At 37.0% G+C, this 26,091-nt stretch overlaps 1 protein-coding gene across 10 annotated transcripts in view; it reads left to right on the top strand.

Moving 5' to 3' along the window:
- LOC149541379 (dirigent protein 17-like) overlaps positions 1–26,091 on the top strand; it is a 315,810-nt gene that overhangs the window by 103,218 nt on the left and 186,501 nt on the right. The window contains exon 1 of one of the 10 annotated variants that reach the window (XM_089796643.1): positions 20,166–20,300. The exons of 7 other annotated variants lie outside the window; for them this stretch is intronic. The gene's annotated coding sequence lies outside the window, so the exon portion shown is untranslated. Of the gene's footprint in view, positions 1–20,165; positions 20,301–20,414; positions 20,818–26,091 lie in introns of those variants that run through there. 2 more of the 10 variants (XM_089796648.1, XM_089796647.1) reach the window with 2 other exon arrangements.

The following is a 26,091-nucleotide window of genomic DNA, read 5'->3' as shown; positions in this document are numbered from 1 at the left end:
GTTAAGGACTAGGAGTACATTCTAGAAAGTGCTAGTAGGCATCCACCGACCAAGTAGAAGGCTCCAAAAGCCGCGTTAGAAGTTGGTGCAAATCTAGAAGAATCCAAAAACGGTAATCGAACTTTCGGGAGGTATAACTTTTGAACCGTAGCTCCGATTGACGAATCGTTTACATTTTCGGAAAGCTCTCGAAGCGCTCTATAGCCCTATGGTCGAGCTTTGCTCGCCCCCATTTTTCGGGCCTTTTCGAGGTCATATAATGCCACTAACCTGACTTTGAAGCATTCGTAGGAGGTCTCCAAAAATCGAAAAACTGCGATAACTTTCAAACCGTGGGGCCTTTTGACCTAATTCTTTTTCTAGAATGCTCTAAATTGCAATTACATTCATCTGGCCAATCTACACCTCCTAGTTCACCAAAATGATGGCTCAATTACGTCCTCCTATTTTTTCGACATTTACACGTATCCCAAGGTGTTCAAATACTCTATCCTAGAACACTGATAGTAGAACTGTGAGAGTTGGAACCTTTATTTGACCCAAATGGGTATCCAGAAATGAAAACACATGAAACATGAACTAAGTCTAAGTACTTTTTTTCTTTTGGGTGACACAGGATTACCCTTATACCTCTGGATGCTCCTGCATTAGACACCCAGGGTTGATTGAAAAGTGACCCTGTCACTTTATGAATGGTAGAGGAAATCCCAAATGGGAAACCTCAGCTGCTGAAATCTAGGTTGAGTCCTCTATCGGCCGTCCTTTCCACTTGACCAAATACTCTTCATACTGCCTATTTCTGGTGCTCCTACCCACACGACGATCTAGAATGTCTTCTATCTCCTTCTTCTTAGAAGCAAGAATTGGACATGGATCTAACATCAGTTCCTCATCTGCACCATCATCATGATACTCTGTTAAGTCTGCAATGTTGAAAATAGGAGAAATGTGAATACCATCTGGCAACTCCACCTCATATGGATTTCCTGAGTCATGTGTCTTCAGAAATTTGCAGTGGCCAAATTTCTTCATTTTCAGCTTGTTGTAAGTACCGGCTGGAAATCTTTCTTTTTGTAAGTGTACCATGACTAGATCCCCTACTTAGAATTCTTTATGTCTTCTCCTTTGATCAGCCCTAGCTTTATACTCTTGATTCATCTTGGTAATGTGTGCTTGAACCTTCTCATGTAGATGCTTGATATGTTCAGCAAATTCTCCAGCTTCAGCACTTGTCCTTTCCCCTTGCTCTATCTTCCTCAATTCTGGCACAGTCCTTGGGCTACTTCCATATACAATGTGGAATGGTGATGTACCAGTACTCCTATTTACAGAGTTATTGTAAGCAAACTCGGCCTGTGGTAGAATCAAATCCCACCCCTTGGGCTTATCCCCAACTAAACATCTCAGCAAATTGCCCAGACTTCTGTTTACCACTTCTGTTTGGTCGTCAGTCTGTGGGTGATGTGTGGAACTGAATTTCAAGTCTGTTCTCAACTTTTTCCACAATGTTCTCTAGAAATACCCCACAAATTTAGTGTCTCTGTCAGAAACTATACTCCTTGGAAGTCCATGTAGTCTTACCACTTCTCTGAAAAACAAGTCTGCAATATGGACAACATCATGAGTTTTGTGGCATGGAATGAAATGTGCCATTTTGGAGAACCTATCAACCACCACAAATACTGAGTCATTACCCCTTGGTGTCCTTGGCAATCCAAGAGAAAAATCCATACTTATGTCCTCCCATGGCTTTGATGGAACGTGCAATGGCTGATATAGTCCAGTATTGTAGCTAAATCCCTTGGCAACTTGACAAACCTAGCAACTCTGTACAAACTTCTTCACATCTTGTGAAATTTGAGGCCAAAAATAATGTTCTCTAAGAATGGCAATGGTCTTATCTCGACCAAAATGTCCTGCCATCCCTCCACTGTGTTTCTCTTTAATCAGATTTTCCCTCATGGAACTCCTTAGAATGCACAATTGGCTGCGCTTGAATAACATACCATCCTGAATCAGATAGTCTAACCACCCAGTTCTATCTACAACAACAGGCTCTTTACAAGCTTTCCATGCTTCAGCAAAATCAAGATCTTCAGGGTACAGATTCTTGAGTTCATCAAACCCAACTACTTCAACCTGCATTACTGTAAGCAACAACTGTCTCCTGCTTAGTGCATATGTAACCCTGTTAGATTTTCCACTTCTATGTTTCAACACAAATGTATAGCTCTGCAAGAACTCTACCCACTTCATATGCCTCTGATTCAATTTACCTTGGCTATTTAGGTATTGTAATGCCTGGTGATCAGTATACAAAACAAATTCCTTTGGCAATAAATAATGCCTCCATTTCTTTCAGGCCTGAACTATTGCATAGAACTCTTGATCATAAACATAATACTTCTTCTTTGCATCATTCAATTTTTCACTAAAATATGCAATAGGCTTACCTTCTTGGCTCAATACAGCCCCAACAGTGCTGACACTAGCATCACAATCCACCAGGAACACCTTTCTAAAATCTGTAAGTGCCAACGCAAGTTGTTCTGTCACCTTCTTCTTCAACAATTCAAAACTTCTCGCAGCTGCTGCAGTCCATTTGAACTCTTTTCTATCCCCTCTTATTGTGTCAGTTAGGGGTGCACATATGCCACTGAAATTCTTAATAAACCTCATGTAAAAACTAACCACCTCAGGATTAACCTCCTTAAAAATTCTTAATAAACCTCTTAAAAATTCTTAATAAACCTCCTCAGGATTAACAGCTGCGACCTTTCCACCATGCTCTCTCCGTGGAGGCATCTTCTTAACTCAAACCCACAACCTACACAGTCCTGGTGCAAACTGCCTCACAGTCAGCGCTCTGTCTACACATTCGGGAAAACCAACTCTGATACCACTTGATGGGGACACAATCATGCACAGAATGGACACAACAGGAAAATGGAAATTGTATTAACTGTGAAAATAAGCTAGTACATTCAGTACAGAGAAAATATTCTTGAAAACATACCCTAAGGGCTTACAATAGCACAAAACTGGAGTTAATTTCTCCTTTTGGTGCCTCCTCTCAATTTCCACTCCGAACTGCCTTTTACAATGCAAAAAATGTCCTTAAATAGACCTCGGAGGGTTAAGGACTAGGAGTACATTCTAGAAAGTGCTAGTAGGTATCCACCGACCAAGTAGAAGGCTCCAGAAGCTGCGTTAGAAGTTGGTGCAAATCTAGAAGAATGCAAAAACGGTAATCGAACTTTCGGGAGGCATAACTTTTGAACCGTAGCTCCGATTGGCGAACCGTTTACATTTTCGAAAAGCTCTCGAAGCGCTCTATAGCCCAATGGACGAGCTTCACTCATCCCCCATTTTCGGCCCTTTTCGAGGTCATTTAATGCCCCTAACCTGACTTTGAAGCATTCTTTGGAGATCTCCAAAAACTTAAAAACTGCGATAACTTTCAAACCGTGGGGCCTTTTGACCTGATTCCTTTTTTGGAATGCTCTAAATTGCAATTACATTCATCTGGCCAATTTACACGTCCTAGTTCACCAAAATGATGGCTCAATTACATACTCCTATTTTTTCGGCATTTACACGTATCCCATGGTGTTCAAATACTCTATCCTAGAACACTGATAGTGGAACTGTGAGAGTTGGAACCTTTATTTGACCCAAATGGGTATCCAGAAATGAAAACACATGAAACAGAAACTAAGTCTAAGTACATTTTTTTTGGGTGACACAGGATTACCCTTATACCTCTGGATGCTCCTGCATCAGAAGAGTAGGAGTGAAAGAATCCAAAGCATAGGGGCAAAACACAAAACATGGAAAGATTGGGCAATAAAGGAAGCATGAGTCCTCATAGTGCCCATGCCAAAATAAATGCATGACACAAATTTCAGAGTAACGTTGAGGGCAGAAGCAACCCCCAATTACAACAAAGTCGATGACAAATAAACATCAACTAGCAACAACCCACGACATTTCCATTACTATTGAAAGGATCCATTGGGTAGGTGAAATAGTTTCATGCATGAGATGTCTCTAGGCCTTGAAATAAATTTTGCAAACATAATAATAATCTAATAATCGTTTGTTATTCAAATTCTACGTTGAAGAGATCATTATTTATGGACGTAACGTTGGTCATGGTATCATTTGTTAGAAGCAACAATGTTATTCTAGGCCTTGGAATAAGTTTTGCGAGTACACGAATCTAATGATCATTCATTATTTAAATTCTAATCTTGAAGAGTTGATTATCAATGGACTTTAGCATGGTCTTGCCGTTGTTTTGCAACCATTGCAATGGATCCATTTTGCCTTGTTTTCAAGTTTTTTCCTTTTCCTTTTCTTGAGATTAAATTTTCTTTATTGTTGAAGTTTAAGGATTGCATAGACTTAATGTATTTTGGAGCGATGGGGTGTGTGGAATGCAATGCCTCCATTAAGGAACATGCAAAGGATAATGAAGTATAGTTGGAATATTTCAAGAAAAGTTACAAAATGTAGTTTTGGGAATGAGAATAAGTTTGATTTAGAATGTATCTTTTTGCAGAGATACAAATGTTGAATGCCCTTAACTACACACAAAGTTTGTATTTTGGTAAAAATAATATGGAATATAAAGTTAAGAAACATACTGATGAATATTGTGTTTGAGTGGTGTGGATTTGCCAATTCTTTGTATTAAAGAGGCACTTATTAGAAGGGAATCAATGAAAATTATGGTATGTAATTAATACATGGTTAGGTGTGATGGTGACACTTAGAGATGATGACCATACAGTCAACAAATCACTTATGGAGGTATGGTAAGCAACTAACTTTTTTGTATGATGACAACACAAAAATGCACAATTTGATATTGGATAATATTTTTCAGAAAAGATAGCAAATATCTCATAATAGCATAAGAGGAGTGAAGAAAAAACAAGTAGAAGTAAGCTAATTAGGTAGCTATGAGGGAATTGCAACATGTTTGGAATTCTTGAAGATTTGTTGTGTTATTTTCTATTAACAAGGAGGGATTATTTAGGCTAGGTCTACATCAATGGAGGTTATAAGGGCGACTTCCTCCACTTTAACCCATTCAACATACAAGCTTTTCAATAAGTTCCAATTAGCTTAGAAGTTACAATGGAATAAGAAGTGTCAACACATGGAATTTTAACTACAAATGTCAATATTCGAGATTCAAATATGGATCTCCATCTTGAGAAGTTATGATCTTGTCATTTAAGCACAACTCCACTGACAAGATTTGTTGTGGTTTATTAGCATACATCTTTAAAATGATTTGTAGCCTTAAGTTCTTATTGAAGTGGGAAATATTGACACATTCATGAGTATGTGTGCTCTTGAGTGGTGTGTATAAAAGAAATATTACCTCAATGGACATAACAATTTGAATGGGCATAGGTCAGCCACAAATTATGGGCACTCATGCTTGATTATGGTGATTGCATTGCACATCAAGTATTAACATGATGGATATTGATAAGACAATATATAAAGTTAGATTTTGGTTAAGGGTCATGTAAACTTGTGATTGCCTTATATGATGGAAGAGAGACGGAAGACATATAAATGACAGTCATAACAAATCCTTAAATGAGGATGGAGTAATGTAAACTTACTACATGATGTGATTCTAGTGTGCTTTATGTTAATGTATGTACATAGTGATAGAAAACTATGACAAAGAGTTTGGTTTATTAATTGATGGAAGAAAAGCATGAACATGAATAGTTTATGGTTATGGTAAGATGCTCCATAAATAGATCTAGGAGTTTAATAAGGGGAAACTCCACTTAGCACTCGTAAACAACAAAACAACAAAGAGTAATAAATCAAAAATTTCAATGAGAAATAACTTTTCTTTTTATTGTTATGACAAATGAAATTCAATGTTTAAAAAATTACATATTACAACCACATGGGATTTTTCATTACAAAATTACTCAAGTTGGTGCTACAATCCATGTTAATGAATTGTTGTTTATAAGACATGTTTTCCTTCTTTCTCTTGGGATGTATAACCACTCTCGCCACTTTTCACACCTTTGAATATATGCCAAAATTGAGTTCTGGTGTTTAATAGAGTGTTCTATATCTTTATTTTGCCTCATAATGTAACACAACTTCTAGAGGCCATAACTTTTGATTGGAAACCCAATTGAGTCCATTTATTTTACACTCAAGATATCAAGGTGATGTACACCATGGTTTTCCTAGGCCATCATTTAATTAAGCCCTAATCAAGGTCTCACTCAAATACTTACAGATCAAAAGTTCAATTTTAGTAATTTTTATCAAAATTTTCAACCTCGAATCATTATTATCACTCAAACAATATATGATATTAAGATGTTTCTTCATCAATCATTATATTTTCCTATTTTACTTCTTAAGGACAATTTTCAAGTTCATGAATACATATATGCAAGCTATCCAAAATTTCCTTCATCTCCAACTTTACTGAATTAGGTGTTGGAATATTCCATTGTGCTTTAACAAGTTTTTTTTCAAATCCCTTGTCATGTATTCTATAAAATGTGAAATGTTCAATGTGACATTTAAATTATAGTTGACAACTTTGACTCATCAACATATATCAAATCATGTGTTTCTTCCTATTTTGCATACTCCAAACCTCTTGATTTTATATTTTTTATACATTTTTACTAGAGACCTTTTTTCCTTCTTTAGGGGTGCCATGAATTCATATACACTAGATGGAATTATTTATTCCTCCATTTTCTTTTTGATGCGCTTTCTCGCTTCTTCCTAGAAGTATTTCATTTTTTTTGACAAATTCATGGGCCTCGGTACTTTACTTTTCCCATCTGTCGAGCTTCCTCAAGGAAGTAGTTCTTGGATTGCTTTCATATACAATATTAAAATGATGTTTTATTAGTGCTCTTTGTTGACATAAATTTGCTTAATGTGGAGTAAAGTCTCATCCCTTGGGGTTCTCTTTGACAAAGGATTTTAACAAGTTATCGACACTCCTCTTTAGTAGTCTTGTTTGTCCATCGGTCCATACATGGTGTATAGTACTAAACTTCAATTCATCGTCACCTTTTTCCTTGGTGTCCTCTTCCATCTCCGAAGGCTCCTTCCCTCAATTTGTTCCCTTGTGTCTTGTGAGGTCTCCTCCATGTTCAACACCTTTGCTAAGCTCTATGCTAAAAATGTGAACATTATTCTTTCTAGTGAGCTTGATAGGAGAGCGTGCAGAGCTAGGGGCGATGTCAATTTTTGGGCTGATTACCAGACCATGGACAATATTTTGACATTTGTGGCCATCATCGAGGAGGCTCGTCATTGCTTGGTGAAAGTCTATTGTTGCTTTATGCACTTTTGTAAGGCCTTTGATACCGTTTTGCGAGTCACCCTTTTTTAGAGATTGAGAGACATTGATATTTCAGAGGTTTTGTTGATTGCCATTATGAGATTATATGAGTGTAATTGGTAGATTCAGGATGCTAGAGGCTTTGTCTGCCCCTATTCAGAGTACCATTAGGGTGAAACATGGCTGCCCTCTTTTCCCCACCTTGTTTGGTATCTACATTGATGAGCTGGAGACCTTCCTCAAAGACATCTCACTATCTGCAAATGGTTGCTACCTGCGTTAGGTCTTGATCTCCATTCTCTTGTTCACCAATGACGTGATCCTCCTCTCCTAAGAGTCTTCAGAGACTCTTAGATGGCTTGGCCTCCTTTTGTGACCTTCGTCAGCTCTTTATGAACTTGACCAAGACTCAAGTTAGGGTCTTCAATTGCCTAAAGACCTCTCATCTGCCCTTCTATTTTAGGGTCTTGAGATCGACATCACCATATCATATGTGTATCTTGGGGTCAAGTTCTCTAGACCTTGCTTCAATTTGGGACTCGCTATTTAGCCTAGGGTTTGCAAGGGTATGGGCTCCCTTGCCATGCTTGAGAGACAGTGCTTCAGACATCACTTCTAGGACACTTCATTGAAGTTGTCCCTCCTAGACTCCTTGGTTAGACTGACGGTTCTTTATGGCTAGGTGGTTTGGGGCCCCTCTCTCCTTGATTTTGACTAGGCTTCCATTGAGCTTGTCCAGATCCCTTTTCTTTGGCGTATTATTAGATGTCATCGGTTCACACCCCACAATATTGTTCTGGCCGAGCTCAGGGCCCATCCTTTTAGGTTGGTCGCCATTTTTGATTTGATTTAGTTTCTTCACTGTCTTCATGGTTTTGCTGACTCTGTGGGTGATTGGTTGAGATACTCTTACTTGGCTTATTGCTCCTCTATCATTGTTGGGGATTCTGATCTGTCCTCCTGGGCCCGTTGCTAGTTCGTGCAGGCTTTTTCTTTGTTGAGCTCGATTGGGATTGATATTAACCATCTCTGTCGCTTCGAGCTCTCTCTCAATGCTCCCGCCTACCTCCTCCCCTCACAACAAGAGTTGAACCAACATGCTAGACTTGACATTTATAGACAATGTATCTCCACGACTTGGTGTAACCCTGCAAACAGGTTACGCTCGAAGATGGCATTTTACGTGGAGCACATTCTGGTCATCAGAGATGGTATTATTATGCCCGCCAACTACTTGTCTTGGTGTTGGTGTCATGTCTTATGCATCTTTCTGGGCTCCTTTAGGGTTTGCGCCCACCAGCTTTGGATTTAGACAAATCACCACGTGGACAGAGAGGACCAAACTTGTCACTTGTGTACCATGGGCATGACCGAGATGAAGATGCATTTCATTTTTCACTATCCCACCTACTACGAGATCCATTTCATATTTCACTGTCTTGCATTGTACGAGATTCGTGGGAGATTCTATTGCTTATTTAGGGAGTGCAACTCCCTTGTTGCCTTTTTCAACAACATGGACTAGAGATGCCTTGCACTATACCTCAGATAGACTATTTAGCTCCCTGACCACACCGTGCAACTCTTATTCCCCAGAGATTGATGCCGGTTCAGCTTATCACTGCTTTCTTTTCTCCCTCTTCTCCTACTTGTGGAACAAAGCGGCCTTCTAGTGCCACCATCGCCAACCACTCCAAATTTGTGACACTTAGTTGTTGTTATACTTGTCAGTGACACCCTCCCAGCTTTTCTCGACAGCGTTTTAGGGCACTTGCTCGCCCTATTTCGTACCGTTAGGTGCTTGGCTTCTTTCTACCAAGGAAGGATCCTTAGTGCTTGCCTCGTTTTTGTGCTCCTTGCTTTTTTTTGTTTCTCTTATTTTTCCTATTTGCCTCTTTCCTTGGCACCGTTTGGTGCTCTTGTAGCTAGCAGTCTTTTATCTTGTGTTCTTTTCAGACCCATAGACCCTTTTGGTCTCTTGTTGGACATTAATAAATTTATCTTATCTTATCTAAAAGTAGTGAACGTTCTTAGTATTTTGATTTGAAACTATGCTCTTTGGCAAATCATGAAATTTGGCTATATCTCTAAAATTAACTTGTCTACATGAGCAACAACATTTATTTGTTTACAAGGAATAAACTGTGCCATTGTTGAGAGTCTATCCACCACTAGAATGAAATCTTTGTGTCCTTTGTAAACTAAGAACAAAATTCATATCGATACTCTCTAATGACCACTTCGCTACAAGTAATGGCTAGTATAACCTTGCATCCTAACTTGTCCCTTTCACCTTCTAACATACACTACATATATATGCAAGATTCTTCAAGTCCTTCTACAACCAAAACTGACAATAATACAAACTCACAAGAGCTATGGTCTTATCTATCTAAGTGTCTATCCATTTGTTTCCTATGCTTTTCATTAATCAGGTTCTCTCTCATAAAAACTCCCTAGATGGACAACATATGGCTTTGTATAACACCCCATCCTAGATTATAAAGGTCAAACACATTGTCCATTCTATTGTAGCAATTTCCATGGAAGCTTTCCAAGCCTCTCTAAAATCAAGATCCTCTAGATACAAAATTTTGTATTCATTGAAGCTAACGACTATGATTTGTACAGGTATTGGCAATTTTTTCCCTTTTTAGTGAAGACAAAAAAATCAACCAATTTTAAATGCATTTAATTCAATTTTCTTGAATATTCAAATTTCATAGAGATTGATAATTAGTAAAGAAAACAAACTCTTTCAACAAAAGATTATGTCTTCGTTTCTTGAATGGCTAGGCTATAACATAATACATTGACATTACAACTAGCATCACAATCTACCTGAAATGACTTGTTAAATTTCAAAATTGCCAAAATAGATTGCTTTGCGATAATCTGCTTTACCTTATCATGACTCTTTACTACTCATATAGTTCCTTTAGATGCTTTTCTATCCCCTCTAACTATTTTGGTTAAGTGTGCAGAAATAGTATTGATGTAATAAAATTTATTTTGAAACTAGCAAAGCCACGAAAAAATCTGATCAAAGCATTACTTCTTAGTTAAACCATTCAATCATAGCCTTCTCCTTTTGCAGATGCATTATAAGGACATCTACCTTGGCAACTAATCTTGCATACACTAATTGCTTCACAAAACTTCACTTCTTTAGGTTGATCAACAATTTCTATTGTTTTAAATTTTTGCAGATTGTGAATATGCATAAAATGATCCTCTTATGTCTTATTGAAAATCTAAATATTCTTCAAGTAAACAATAACAAACCTTGCCAAGTATTCTTTTAATACCTCAATCATTAGTTGGATGAATGTGAATGGTGCTTTGGTTAGGTAAAATTACATGACTAAGCATGTGTACAAGTGCTCCTTGGTTTTGAAGGTTGTCCTCACTTCATCTCCTTCTTTAATTCAGATTTGGTAATATCCACGCTTCAAATCTATCTTCCTTAAATACTTATCTCTAGTCAAACATAATGTCGTTCATCCTTAATAAAGAAAATCTATATAGATATGAATCTTTACGATGACTTAGGAATTTGTAAACATTCTCCATTCTTTCAGTGATATTATTGCATGTAATAGCTCTTGTATTTGTTTGTTCAATTGTTTGTACTCTATTCGAGTCAATTTATGGGTTGTTTTATTTAGTAAACTAGATTCACAAATTATGTCTAGCTAATGATTCCATTATTGGCAAACCTTTTGTTATATTATCACATATAATATCCCGAGATTCGTGCATTAAATCCTCATCTCCTACTTGTACATCTTCTATGCCCTCATTGTAATCCTAGGAATTAAAGCATGTATGCAACTTATTTGTTCGAGAAAGAGTTACTTTCTCTTTTTGTAATTAACCACATTTCTCTCTTTTTTCTTGTTATTGAATATGCCAAAAATATGACGAAGTGGGTTAAGGTACCTATCGCAGTAATTTGGCCATTCTTACATTCCCTCCCAACATAACACAATTTTTGGATGTCATAGCTTTTGATCTCAAAATTTGGTTGATTTGATTTTTTTTTTTTTTGACTTAGTGCTTTAGAGTGATATACACCATGTTTTCCTTCATCATTTTTTGATAAGACCTTCGTTGAGGTCCCAAATTATCATTTAATTCTCCAAGATTCATTATGATTTTTTTGTTTGGCATTTTCAAACCTTGAAAAATGAATATCTCCCAAAAAATACAAGACATTGAGATGATTTTATCACCAAGCATTATATTATTCAGAGTAAATATGTTGTCACCTATTTATGATGCTTAAGTGCAATTTAGGCACATGAGTTTTTATGTATATCCTAGGTGAATAGGTAGAGATTATTATTGTATTGCCTATTTTTTAGTTGTGTCATGTGGTTATACCTACCCTCAACACCTCATTGGTGCTCGCATCCTTGTTTATGCCTTAATAAGCATAGCTTATGTACATTTTTTGACATCTACCTATAAATTATCTTATCTAGTGATATATTATATTGTTTCTCTCTTTTTACAGAAGTTGTAGCAGTCGCTCATCCTAGCTTAGGGTATTGCGAACTCCGGCATGGTATTAGAGCTCATTGATTGGCAATGCTTTCTAGTTTTGAGACCTCACCAACCTTATGGATATCAATTATGAAATTTGATTGATTTTTAAGAAAACATCATTTTTAATCTTCAAAGACAAATCATCATCATGCCAAAGATATCACACTTTGGCATTAATGGCAACACTAGGTATTTAGAAACTTGTAAGTATTGTTGAGGACAATGGATAATAACAAAGCTCATAATAGGAGATGTAGGCATAAAAGTTCATATATTATTCAATGCAGAACTAGATATATACAATTATCTAAGATAGTAAGAGTCTCCAGAGTTGTATAAATTCAAAATGAGTAGTTATGTCAAATAAAACAAACCAACAAATACATACAGCACCAAAATCTAGGAATTTAGGCGACTGAGTTTGATTGGGCCATAACTTTCACCTCGGTGCTTAAAGCGAAAAATCATTTACATTTGTTGGAAAGACCTCTAAGATATCTAAATTTGGTCTTTGGCTATCCATTTAATATCACACAACACTTTTGCGATACATTTGACCTCAAATTCCCCTTCAAAGGTCTCTATAATACCAATTATTGAAATATAGAAATTTCAAATAAGAAGTCCTTGGATTGCCTTAAACCATCCTTTAATGGCTCTGGCAATTGCATGATTCTAAACTTGATTAGGGAATTGTTTGCTTTTGATGCAGGATCATCCAGAGGTATAAGGGCAATCCTGTGTCACCCAAAAAAATGTACTTCGACTTAGTTTTTGTTTCATGTGTTTTCATTTTTGGACACCCATTTGGGTCAAATAAAGGTTCCAACTCTCATAGTTCCACTATCAGTGTGTTAGAAAATCCTGAAAAAATAGGAGCATGTAATTGGGCCATCATTTTGGTGAACTAGAAGGTGTGAATTGGCCAGATGAATGTAATTGTAATTTAGAGCATTCTGGAAAAAGAATCAGGTCAAAAGGCCCCACGGTTTGAAAGTTATTGCAGTTTTTCGAGTTTTGGAGAGCTCCTAAAAATGCTTCAAAGTCAGGTTAGGGGCATTAAATGACTTCGAAAAGGGCCGAAAAATGGGGGACGAGCAAAGCTGGTCCATAGGGCTATAGAGCGCTTCGAGAGCTTTTCGAAAATGTAAACGGTTCGTCAATCGGAGCTACGGTTCAAAAGTTATGCCTCCTGGAAGTTTGGTTACCGTTTCTGGATTCTTTTAAATTTGCACCGATTTCTAACGCAGCTTCTGGAACCTTCTATTTGGTCGGTGGATTCCTACTAGCACTTTCTAGAATGTGCTTCTAGTCCTTAACCCTCCGGGGTCTATTTAAGGAGATTTCTGGCATTGTAAAAGGCAGTTTCAGAGTGGAGTTTGAGAAGAGGTACTGAAAGGAGAAATTATCTCCAGATTTATGCTATTGTAAGCCCTTAGGGCATGTTTTGAAGTTTATTTTCTGTGTACTGTTTGTACTAGATTATTTTGTCAGTTAATATAATTTTCCCTTTTCTGTTGTGTCCATTCTGTTCTTGGGTTGTGTCTCCATCAAGTGGTATCAGAGCTGGTTTTCTTGAGTGTGTAGACAGAGCGCCGACTGTGAGGCAGTTTGCACCAGGACTGTGTGGTTGTGGGTTTGAGTTAAGAAGATGCCTCCACAAAGAGAGCGTGGCGGAAGGGCCAGAGCTATTAATCCTGAGGAGGTTAGAGCCCTCCAAAGACAGGTACAAGCATTGCAGGAGGAGCTCCATAGAGGAACAATTGTGGCCGCAGGTGATGAAAGTGAAGATGACAACGAAGAAGACGAAATTGGACCAGAAGGGGAATTTGACGGGGAAGTTATAAATCATGCAGAGGAAAGGCTTTTTAGGGCCATTACTAAGTTTGGGAAAAGACCTACAATTGAAGTGGGTGTATTTTCAGGAAATCTGAAACCAGATGAGTTGATCGATTGGATCAATGAAGTGGAAGAATACTTTGAGTATGAGGATATTAGGGACCCAGATAGGGTTAAGTTTGCAAAGGCCAAACTGAAAGGCCATGCCAAAATCTGGTGGCAAGAGGTCCAATTGGAAAGAAACAGAAGAGGAAAGGAGAAGATCACAAGGTGGGATCGTATGGTGGAAAAATTGAAGAAGCGGTTCATTCCTATGGACTACGAGCTTGATTTGGTTAAGAAAATGCATGGGTTAAAGCAAGCAGGAAGATCAGTCCAAGAATATACAGAGGAATTTTACCGACTCTTGATTAGAGCAGGACATGCAGAAGCAAATAAGGAGAAGGTTACTCGTTATATCAGTGGGTTGCGACCTAGCATCCAGGAGGAATTAAGTCTGGTAAGAATGACTAGCGTTGAAGAGGCATACCAGTTTGCCCTACGAGTTGAAGAGAAGCTAAATAAAAGGTTTGAAGGAAGACAAAGAGGGCGTGATCAAGGAGGAAGGGGAAGCGGTAGCTCATATGGAGGCCACAATGAAACCCAAAAGAAAAATGCAGATGTGGGTACTAGCAGGAACCAGAGGAATGAGGGTTTCAACCACTCCCATGATCAAGACTTTGGAAATCAGAGAGGAAGAGGTAGAGGACGTGGACAAGGAAGAGGCGGCTTCCGTGGTACATGTTTCCATTGCAATGAAGAAGGTCATCGTGCCTTTGAATGCCCTCAACGACAAGGATGGACAGATAGGAGAGGTGAAGGCCAAGCTAGGGTTGCTCATGTGGATGAGGATGCACAATCATCACATTCAGAGGATGCAGAAAGAGACGAGACCTTTGTAAATGAAAGAGTCCTACTAAGTGGTGAGATTGAACCAGGACAACAGAGGAGTTTGTTCCGTACCAGATGCAAGTGTGAGGATAAATGTTGTGACGTGATCATTGATGGTGGTAGCACTGATAACTTGTTATCAGAAGAGATGGTCTCTAAGCTGAAGCTCAAGAGGGAGAAACATCCCCAGCCCTATCGGATTGCTTGGGTAAAAGATGATCATAAGGTCCTGGTAAGTGAACAATGTTTAGTGAAATTCAAAATTGGGAGTTACCATGATGAAGTTCTCTGTGATGTTATTTCGATGGATGTTTGCCATCTATTGTTGGGTAGACCATGGCAGTTTGATAGACATGCAGTACATGATGGGCATTGAAACAAATACTCTCTAACAAAGGACGGAGTTCGCCACAAATTGAAGCCCATGAAAAAGGAAGGTGAAAAGGTATGTAGCAGTGCTAGGATTTGTCTTGTTGATGAAAGGAAGTTTTTAGATGGCACGAAACATCAGCATATGTTCTATGCTTTGATTCCTAGGAAAGATAAAGAAGGTAGTAGTGAAATACCACTGGAAGTTTCAGATTTACTAGGGGAATTTGGAGATATTATCTTTGATAATGTTCCAGATGGATTGCCACCAGTAAGGCAAATCAGTCATTAGATAGATCTGATTTTAGGAGCTAGTTTGCCTAACAAGGTTGCTCACAAGATGACTCCTATTGAAACAGAGGAGCTAAATAGACAGGTTCAGGAGCTGTTGAGGAAGGGCTTGATTCGAGAGAGCCTGAGTCCATGTGTAGTACCTGCAGTACTCGCACCAAAGAAGGATGGAGAGTGGAGGATGTGTACAGATTCTCGAGCTATAAATAGGTTAACCATCAAGTACCGGTTTCCTTTGCCAAGGATGGATGATCTTATGGACTGCTTGAGTGGAGCTCAGTACTTCACAAAGATAGATCTCAAGAGTGGCTATCATCAGATACGGATTCAAGAAGGAGATGAGTGGAAAATAGCCTTCAAGACCAAGGAGGGTCTTTATGAGTGGTTAGTCATGCCCTTTGGATTGACGAACGCCCCAAGCACCTTCATGCGGCTCATGAATGAGGTACTTAAGAAGTTCTTGGGAAAATTTGTTATTTACTATTTGGATGATATTTTAATTTTTAGGAAGACTTTCGAAGAACATCTACTGTATATTAGTAGTGTCCTTGAAAGGCTAAGGGAAGAGAAACTATTAATAGTGTAACTTTGCAAAAAGGGAGTTAGTCTATTTGGGGTTTGTTATATCACTCGAAGGTCTCAAAATGGATCCGGAGAAGGTAAAAGCCATCTTGGAATGGCCTACTCCAAGGTTTGCTACTGAGGTAAGATCATTTCATGGTCTGGTTAGTTTTTACAGGAAGTTTATTAAGAATTTCAGTGGCATATGTGCACCCCTAACTGATACAATAAGAGGGGATAGAAAAGAGTTCAAATGGACTGCAACAGCTGCGAGAAGTTTTGAATTGTTGAAGAAGAATGTAACAGAACAACCTGTGTTGGCACTTCCAGATTTTAGAAAGGTTTTCTAGGTGGATTGTGATGCCAGTGGCAACGCTATTGGGGCTGTATTAAGCCAAGAAGGTAAGCCTATTGCATATTTTAGTGAAAAATTGAATGATGCAAAGAAGAAGTATACTGTTTATGATCAAGAGTTCTATGCAATAGTTCAGGCTTTAAAGAAATGAAGGCATTATTTATTGCCAAAGGAATTTGTTTTGTATACTGATCATCAGGCATTATAGTACCTAAATAGCCAAGGTAAATTGAATCAGAGGCATATGAAGTGGGTAGAGTTCTTGCAGAGCTATACATTTGTGTTGAAGCAAAGAAGTGGAAAATCTAACAGGGTTGCAGACGCATTAAGTAGGAGACAATTGTTGCTTACAATAATGCAAGTTGAAGTAGTTGGGTTTGATGAACTCAAGAATTTGTACCCTGAGGATCCTGATTTTGCTGAAGCATGGAAAGCTTGTAAAGAACTTGTTGCTGTAGATAGAACCAAGTGGTTAGAATATTTGATTCAGGATGGCATGTTGTTCAAGGATAGTCAATTGTGCATTCATTCCAAAGAGTTCCATGAGGAAAAATCTGATTAAGGAGAAACATAGTGGAGGGATGGCAGGACATTTTGGTTGAGATAAGACCATTGCCATTCTTAGAGAACATTATTTTTGGCCTCAAATTTCACATGATGGGAAGAAGTTTGTACAGAGTTGCCAGGTTTGTCAAGTTGCCAAGGGGTTTAGTCAAAATACTGGCTTATATCAGCCATTGCCTGTTCCATCAACGCCATGGGAGGACATAAGTATGGATTTTGTTCTTGGATTGCCGAGGACACAAAGGGGTAATGACTCAGTATTTGTGGTGGTTGATAGGTTGTTCAAAATGGCACATTTCATTCCATGCCACAAAACTCATGATGCTGTCCATATTGCAGATTTGTTCTTCAAAGAGGTGGTAAGACTACATGGACTTCCAAGGAGTATAGTTTCTGACAGAGATACTAAATTTGTGGGGTATTTCTGGAGGACATTGTGGAAAAAGTTGAGAACAGACTTGAAATTCAGTTCCACGCATCACCCACAAATTGACGGCCAAATAGAAGTAGTAAACAGAAGTCTGGGCAGTTTGCTGAGATGTTTAGTTGGGGATAAGCCCAAGGGATGGGATTTGATTCTACCACAGGCAGAGTTTGCTTATAATAACTCTGTAAATAGGAGTACTAGAAAATCACCATTCCAAATTGTATATGGGAGTAGCCCAAGCACTGCACCAGAATTGAGAAAGATAGAACAAGGGGAGAGGACAAGTGCTGAAGCTGAGGAATTTGCTGAACATATCAAGCGTCTACATGAGAAGGTGCAAGCACACATTACCAAGATGAATCAAGAGTATAAAGCTAGGGCTGATCAAAGGAGAAGACATAAGGAATTCCAAGTAGGGGATCTAGTCATGGTGCACTTACGAAAAGAAAGATTTCCATCTGGTACTTACAACAAGCTGAAAATGAAGAAATTTGGCCCCTGCAAAATTTTGAAGAAACATGACTCAAGAAATGCATATGAAGTGGAGCTGCCAGATGGTATTCACATTTCTCCCATTTTCAACATTGCAGATTTAATAGAGTATCATGATGATGGTGCAGATGAGGTGCTGGTGTTAGAGCCATGTCCAATTCCTGCTTCTAAGAAGGAGGAGATAAAAGACATTCTAGATCATCGTGTGGGTAGGAGTACCAGAAACAGGCAGTATGAAGAGTATTTGGTCAAATGGAAAGGACGACCGATCGAGGACTTAACTTGGATTTCAGCAGTTGAGGTTTCCCATTTGGGATTTCCTCTACCATTCATAAAGTGACAGGGTCACTTTTCAATCTACCCTGGGTGTCTGATGCAGGAGCATCCAGAGGTATAAGGGCAATCTTGTGTCATGCAAAAAAATGTATTTAGACTTAGTTTCTGTTTCATGTGTTTTCATTTTTTGACACCCATTTGGGTCAAATAAAGGTTCCAACTCTCATAGTTCCACTATCAGTGTGTTAGAAAATCTTGAAAAAATAGGAGCATGTAATTGGGCCATCATTTTAGTGAATTAGAAGGTGTGAATTGGCCAGATGAATGTAATTGTAATTTAGAGCATTCTAGAAAAAGAATCAGGTCAAAAAGCCCCACGGTTTGAAAGTTATTGCAGTTTTTCGGGTTTTGGAGAGCTCCTAAGAATGCTTCAAAGTCAGGTTAGGGGCATTAAATGACCTCGAAAAGGGCCGAAAAATGGGGGACGAGCAAAGCTGGTCCATAGGGCTATAGAGCACTTCGAGAGCTTTTCGGAAATGTAAACGGTTCGTCAATCGGAGCTACCGTTCAAAAGTTATGCCTCCCGAAAGTTCGGTTACCGTTTCTGGATTCTTCTAAATTTGCACCAACTTCTAACACAGCTTCTGGAACCTTCTATTTGGTCGGTGGATGCCTACTAGCACTTTCTAGAATGTACTCCTAGTCCTTAACCCTCCGGGGTCTATTTAAGGAGATTTCGAGCATTGTAAAAGACAGTTTCGGAGTGGAGTTTGAGAGGAGGTACTGAAAGGAGAAATTATTTTCAGATTTATGCTATTGTAAGCCCTTAGGGCATGTTTTGAAGTTTATTTTCTGTGTACTGTTTGTACTAGCTTATTTTGTCAGTTAATATAATTTTCCCTTTTCTGTTGTGTTCATTCTGTTCTTGGGTTGTGTCCCCATCAGCTGTTGTTAAATGCTCATGAAATGGGCACTAACTATCCTTGAGACATGATGCACTAAAAGTCAAAATTTTCTTTTCTTTAGATCTCCAAAAATATAGTGATTTTTTCTCAATTTTTTTGATGTTTTCGATTATAAAACATACTTCTCAATTTTTTCAATTTTGGTCAAAGATACATTTTGTCTGGAGGATAGCTGCGTCCCATGAAATGTGGGTCAATTAGTTTTCTTGAAAATGTTGATTGTTCATTGCAATATCATAGCTTGATTAGGAGATCTTAGATTTATATTTTCTATACTTAATAGGTTTTGGCAATTAAAAACAAATAATAAAACATTTCAAACTCTAATTAATGGTTTTGCCATTTAGGCTATGCTTAGCTAAACTATTACTTTGGAATGAGATGATGATAACTTAAGAGCATTGGTGGTGTCTTTCCTAATTACACTCTACGAATAGTGAAGAGTAGTTAACAAAAAATATGGGAAAAATTAATGTGCCTTAGCTAATTCATATGCCATGAATAGTGAAGAGTAGTTACAAATAAAATGGGAAATTAACTAATATTTTAGAAAAGAGAAGGTTGCTATTGGAGAGGACCTAGTACTTGAGCACCCTAACTTCGTGTTTATCAAAATCCTAAGTGGAAATTTCAAAAACATTTGAATTTTTCACAACTTACTTGGCAAGTCTTGTAGTTATAACTTAGATTTCAAGTGCACATGAACAATTATGATGCCACATCAGAATGTGTTTTGTCAAGATGTCCAAAATAACCCAAATAAATCGAAAAAGGGTTCTCATACTGCATAGTTGATGTGGCATCACATCATTGGTTGCTTTTTATAACTAAGGGTACAATTCAGTCAATTATGGATAGTTATTATTGTACTAACAACTTTAAAGTCACAATTATTGGTACAATATTGTCCAAAAAAAAATGGGGCACTCATGGACTCAATCATCTCCCCTAGTTAATTTCCCCTAGGAAAGTAAATAATTGCACATTTTTCTCCAATAAAAAGTTAAAACTATGTAGCCATTTAAGACGAGGAGAGATGGAGATGACTTAATCATATCTTATTACTAGGAAAAGTTGTGAAAGTCGAAATAAAATAGAAATAAACTTTAAATTTTATCAAAGTACAATATTATACGTGATTTTTCGGACGACATAACCTAGATATACTTAAAAGTCGATCCAGGCAATAATAAATAGCGAACGAGACTTCCAATTAAATGAAAATGAAACAATAAAATTGAACCGATTAGGGAATTTTCAGGAAAGGAAACGAAGTTTATGTGGCGCACATTCGAGCTCGGTAAATACAATTCTAAAGTAGGTTCCGTTGGTCCGACGATCAATAACATTTGTTTATTATTTTTTATTTTTCTGATTTTTCGGTTTACTTATCTGAAAACATATATTTTACTGGACATGGTAAAGGTTTGCTTCCAGTTTTGTTTACGCGGGGTTTTGACTAGTCAGAAGTGAAATGACTGTTCCGTTTTACTGTAGCTCCATCCATCTCCGGTGATCGTTGCACCCTTTTGGTTATTCATCCCCCGATCTGTAAATCTATTAAGTTGAATTAAGTTTGACCTAAGACCTGTGCCCGATTTCATGATATCAAGAGAGAGACGTCATTTTAATTATGGTTTCATAACTGTCCAGTCCCCTGACACGAAATGTTAAATCGTGGTGATTTTCAGAATGTACTTTTTGTGACCCAGTTTTCTGTTCTAATCAAATGTTTTGATATGAGATGGTTGATGAGAGAGAGTTGGATCAATTAAAAGGAAAGCAGGTCAACAGCTTAAACATTCATTTTTTTATCAGCAGTGGACATTCATGGGTAAGTTACAGGTCACACTGCTGGTAAACCCATCGCCTTGTTTTTTGCTAGTTTCAGATTTCAGCTTACCCGTCTTCTGTTATGTCATAATTTATTTTGTTTTTATGTAAAAGGGTGTCTTTACGGTCTATAGGTCTAGTTCTCAAGCTAGGCAGCGCACCTTGTTTGGCAGCTGAGATTCTCCTTGCACACCTGATATGGCAGATGGTCTCTGTGGACTAGAATGTTAGTTGAAGAGCCTTTGAATGGGGGTTGAAGTGGGTATTTGCAGGATAGTAGGACATAACAGAGTGATACATGTGGTGTGATTTATTGTTTATCTGATAGATCAAAAGATTGCGGATTTAGGATGGGCTTTTTGGACATATTAAATAATGCAATACATTTTCTGAATCTGCTTCATGCCTTAGTGCACAATTGGATTGTAAAAATGACAAACATCAAAAAAGCATTGCTGGATAAAGTTAAATTTACCAGTGGGTTAGAATAATTTCCATAATGTGGACTCTGTTATTATCTCAGTAAAGATTGGCAAAAGAGTGTTCACGAAACCTGTACAATCAGCTCATTTACAGAGTCCATCGGATGAGCTGTTTTGCAGATTGCGGTTAAACTGATCCCATTAACAACAAATATAGCTTCACTCAAATCTATAAGTGGACTTCATAATGCTGTTGAAGTGGGTATTAGCAGGATAGTAGGACATAACAGAGTGATACATGTGGTGTGATCTATTGTTTATCTGATAGATCAAAAGATTGCAAATTTAGGAGGGGCTCTTTGGAGATATTAAATAATGCAATAAATTTTCTGAATCTGCTTCATGCCTCTGACTGCTACTGCCTACCTCATCCTTGTTCTTTTGATCATCATTAGGACCACCATAAGATCGTCCACCAATCTTCCACCGTGACCTCTTCCACTGTTCTTATTGTCAAACTTCTTGCTTAGTTTCTCCTCAACTCTTAGAGTAAACTGGTATGCCTCCTCAATACTGCTCATTCGAACCGGACTTAGTTAATCTTGAATGCTGGGCCTTAACCCATTAAGATAGGGCAACTTTCTCCTTATTAGCTTCTGCATAGCCGGTTCTAATGAGAACTCGGTAGAACTCTGTGGTATACTCTTGAACAGATTTTCCTGCTTGCTTCAACCCTTGCATCTTCTTCAACAGATCAAGCTCATAATCCACGAGAATGAATTGTCACTTCAGTTTATCTTTCATCCTATCCCATTTGGTGATTTTGTCCTTTCCCTTTCTATTTCGCTCCAATTGAACCTCCTGCCACTAGATCTTCGCATGTCCCTTTAGTTTTGCCTTCACAAACTTGACCCTATCAGGATCATCAATATCTTCATACTTAAAGTACTCCTCTAGTTCATTGATCCAATCGATCAACTCCTCTAGGTTAAGATTTCCTGAAAATGTAGGAACCTCAAACTTAGGTCTTTTTCCAATCTTGGAGATGGCCCTTAAAAGCCTCTCTTCCTCTGGATTTAGAACTGCCTCTACTTCGACATTTTCTTCTACTTCATCCTCATCCTTGCTTTCATCTCTTATGGGAAGATTCATTCTTCTACGCATTTGTTCTTCCAATGCTTGCATTTGTCTTTGGAGGGCTCGAAAACCCTCAGGTGTAACACCTACAACTCGTCCACCATGCTCTCTTCGTGGAGGCATTTTCGCGCTTCCGCAGGAACCCTAGTGCAAACTGCCTCACAATCGGTGATCTATCTACACGCTCAGGCCAAATCATGGTCCTGGTGCGAACTGCCTCACAATCGACAATCTATCCACACACTCAAGAACTCTAGCTCTGATACCACTTTATGCAGGGAGCTCCCCTTAATATCATAAACTTATAACAAAAACATAGAAATAACAGAAAATGTAAGAACCAAAATGTGGACTTCTTATTTGCATCACAAATGCGGAATTATAGAATTCATAACTACAATATGCTAACCTACATGGGCACCTTCATTACAACAATCTGCAAGACAAGCTGCCAACTATCACCGAGAGTTGTCCTAGACAATGTTTGTTCCTTTCTTAAATAGACAATTTTATGCCGCTCGGGAAGGTTCTAGATGCTCAAACTTAATACCTAGGGCTGACAAACCCTAACAATACATAGAGCGGTCAAATACATCTTTGACAAATTATTTTAGAAATTTCGGTAGCCCAACTTGCGAAGGCCATAAATCATGAACTGTTGTTCCGATTGGCTATTATAATCACTTTTCGAAAATGCAAGCTCTTGATCTACAGGGTTGGAATTGTGAAATTGCACTAGCGCCGTTTCGTCGAGTTTTCTGACCTCATCCAGGCATTCTAAGGCCTCCAACGGTGAGCTTGAAGATTTTTCAGCAAATTTTTCAACCAAAATCTGCAATAACTTCTCCAATACTTATGCTTAAGCAATGAGATTCTTATGGTAGGCTTACAACTTTAAAATGAACCTTCCTGCAGAAAATGAGAACATTCTGAGCTCATATGACAAACTTGCTAAAATTAACAAGTTCCCATAAATATGAACCACCCTATCTACTAGTCCTTATTAAAATAGAAAAGACCGAAATACAAATATTTTGGGGTGATGCAAGATTCCTCTTACACTCAGGATGCTTTTGCATCACTCACCACATCAATCGTTAGTAGAGCTGATTATTTCACCTTGTAATGCCGCTCTTTCTAATCTTTTAATAATTATCACTTTATTTCATTTCATAAACAATGGATGATTCCTCTCTTTTGTGTTTGTATTCATTTATATATTTTATTGTGGGAAGGGATGTGTCCATTCAAATTAGTTTTTTTTATAATATTTATCATTTATTCATATTAAAACTTTAATATTTAAATATTAGGGTGAACCCACAATAATGGGTTCCACTTTAGTGGGATGAACAAAAATGAAAAAAATTGCAAAATGAGAAATTGAGTTTACCATATGTTCGTGCGAACTTTTTTTTAATCATGTTCACGCGAACATATTTCGTATGTTTGCGCGAACATATGTGATATATATGTTCGCGCAAACATGATTTGCATGTTCGCGCAAACATACGTTCACGCGAACATACGTTCACGTGAACATGGTAAACGTGTTCGCGCGAACGCCATGTTCACACGAACATGCAAAATCACAAAAATTTTAAACTTGTTTTCTTTTTTTTCTTTTTTTGCTCTTTTGACTGGCATAATTGCAGGAGAATGATCTCCTACTGTAAAATAAAAAATGTCAAAATGTGCTGCTCGGAGCAAGCTTTCCAACAACTATAATTTTATTACATAATTTAATCATTAAGACTTTCAAATATGAGTAACTCATTATAGGTTCATTACCGATTGAACATCAACCGACTTTGACACCTCGAGAAAATTAGTAAATTAGGTCAAATTTTTTTTGAAAAATATGGAGGCACTGGCTTATTGAGATACCTTTCTATTCAAAAATAAAATAAAAATGGTTTATGATAAATTGACTTCAAATTATCTGTGTCAAACGGAACGTATGTCTGAATTACGGTTCATGTCACTTCAAAACTTCATAAACTATACAATATTCAACAAAAATAAATCAAACCAAATGCAGACACTGGATATTGATGTTACAGATCCAACGCCGAAAGAATTACTTCATTATCATTTCTAGAAAAAAAGTTATGTGTGTCAAACGGACTGTCACTTTTTAAAATATTGAATTTTATTATGTACCACTTTTTGGAGGAGATAAAAAAAATTGACATAAATAAATTGTTTTTTTAGATTAAAAAATATGGTTACAAAGTAGGAACAAAGTATTCAAAATCACTAGTTTATGTCATCTTGAAATTATTTATAGTTTTGGAGATATAGTCACTTGAACGTGATGTTTGTTGCAAAAATATTGATTTCAGTGTCAAAATTGGTCAAAAAGTGGAACCCATTATTGTGGGATCACCCATTATTATATATGTGAATCATATTACGTATGACTATTATAATTTAATATTATATTATTTTCAATAATGATTTGTATATTATTTATTTATATTTTTATATAAGTCTCTTTCTTACTCAAATATTGTATTTGATATTATGACATTAAATTTATGATCATATATAATACCATCGTAATGTTCTTGAATAATCCGAGTTTGTTTCTTTTCATTCAAAAAGCTACTGTCTAATGATTTGGTCGATATATCTACTCATTCTAATTAATATTTGCATGATATTGCTTGGTTCTCAATGTATAAAGTACTTATGTATTTTCCTTGTTTTCTTCATTCTGCTAGTACTTACAAATTTTTACCTATGAGTCATGACTCTTCAAGAGTAATCAATATTTATTTATCAACAAATTTTTCTTTTATTAAGATTAAATACTATTAATATATTTATAAGAATTGATTATCTTTGATAATTATATTATTTTATCTTATTGATTATTTGACGTTATTAGATTGTTTATTACTTATTACCTTAGTAACATATTATTCTTATATCGATAATACATTATTATTTATTCTTTAATATTATATTTTATGATATATCGATATAATTATATTTATTAACAATAAACTTATAATCTAATTTATATATAATTAATTACTCTTACAATGATGTAGTATATAATAATAATAATTATAGATAAAATTTCTTTATATATTCATTAAAATGATTGTTATAAGTATTTTATATCATTTATCTATTTATCTATATTGTGATAATTAGGGGACATGACACACCTCTTATCAATGATTTCCCACATGGTGTCAAATTTGAGGTTGTCATTGTAGTTATATTTTGATAGTCTCCTAGGTTTTATCCATGGCCTTATAAAGATAACCCATTGGGGTTTGATCCCTATCTACCAAGCAACGAACATTAACCAAGGGCTTCATCATGTACAACTTCTGTATTAGTATGTAAAAATTGCCTATCAAAGATAATGTATGCAATTCTTTGTCTGCATCGGGCTTCTTTGAATAACTTGAGTCTAGCCATGCTTGATTCACAAAGAAGTATAATAACAGTTTACAATATAAAAAGACTATTGCAAATCTTGTGACTAAAGGTCTAACCAACTTCGTCCCTCGGGTGTGTGCTTTCTCATCAAGCGAAGAACCCTACGATGATGAATGAATGAATGCGATTTTAATCACCTTCACAACAGTCTATGGGACCAACATAATGTGCTAAAAAAATTCCATATTTCTTACCATTTCCAATCGTTTGATATGGATCTAAATCAAGAAGTTCGCCATTTGCTTGATTGTAAAAAT

The sequence above is a fragment of the Cupressus sempervirens genome, chromosome 8 (genome assembly GCF_028749045.1).
Source record: "Cupressus sempervirens isolate cs-2001-9-10 chromosome 8, ASM2874904v1, whole genome shotgun sequence".
Lineage (NCBI taxonomy): Eukaryota > Viridiplantae > Streptophyta > Pinopsida > Cupressales > Cupressaceae > Cupressus > Cupressus sempervirens.
Note: the sequence above shows the minus strand (reverse complement) of the source record. Positions and strands in the feature narration are given on the sequence as shown.